Here is a 1,085-nt window from a genome sequence, read left to right as displayed (position 1 = left end):
GAGTCCTTGAATATTTTCTCTGTATAAGACAACCTGTTAGTAAAGTTACTAGTCATTATGTGTGTGTGTTGGGGTGGGGGGTGGGTTCGTTAGTAACTTTGATGGGATTTATGACCCAAAACACCAGTATGGTTTATGCCCCTAGAATCTATAACCTGTTTTGTATGTTTTGTACGGTTTTTTTGTATTCTTATTTTAGGGACAAATACACAGTCTGAAATCATGTAAAGAGGGGAGAGGGAAAACCCTTTAAGGTGCTGGAATTACTGATTATTGATATGGAAAAAGATGAAATTAGATCCCTGCCTCACATTATATATCAATATCCATTCTCAATAGATCAAAGACCTAAATTCGAAGGGTAATATTTAAAGAACATAATCTGGGGGAGATAGTTGGATTCTGATCATTTCAAAAGCCCTCTTTCCACTGGCTTTCAACCATGACATCCTCATACTCCGAATAATTGACTCTTGGAATTGCACCCGTCGTGGTCCACGAGGACCTTCCCATCACTGGCCTCTACAGATTATTCTTGACTGACCCCGCCCCCCCCCCCCCCCCCACACAAAGGCCTACCAATCCTAGGCTACCCGGGGACCTTCGTGTACTGACCTTCCATTTCATCGATTCCTCAAACCTTCCCATCCACTGACTGACAGCCAGCTCTGCCAGGTGGTGAACGAAAGGAATTTCAGTCTTCAGGTCGGCAGCTGGTTTCCTCTTGGTTCCACAGTCTTCATTGGAGAGCTGGAGGTGAGTGTGGATAAAGGACACACTAATTTCAGCAGGTGGGACTGCGGCCGAGTAGCAGTCATGTGAAGGTGTGGAGGGGAGGGGTCAGCACTAGAGAGCATCTGGCCGGATGTTGAAGAAAGGGTGGGAGCAGTTGGTGAAAGTGCTTCCTCGCCTAGGGCTCCCCTCTGTCATTGGCTGAGGAAATTAAATCAGCTGCTTCTTGGGCAACTGCTCGCTGGGCAGGAGGCTCCCAGCGGATGAGCCATTTTTCTTTTTTTGACTCATTGTGTGACTTATATGGGTCCCTTACCCCTCTGCACCTTCGCTTCATAAGCCGTGTAAACAAA

This window comes from Phocoena sinus, chromosome 19 (assembly GCF_008692025.1).
Source record: "Phocoena sinus isolate mPhoSin1 chromosome 19, mPhoSin1.pri, whole genome shotgun sequence".
Lineage (NCBI taxonomy): Eukaryota > Metazoa > Chordata > Mammalia > Artiodactyla > Phocoenidae > Phocoena > Phocoena sinus.
This window is presented reverse-complemented; position numbering follows the sequence as displayed.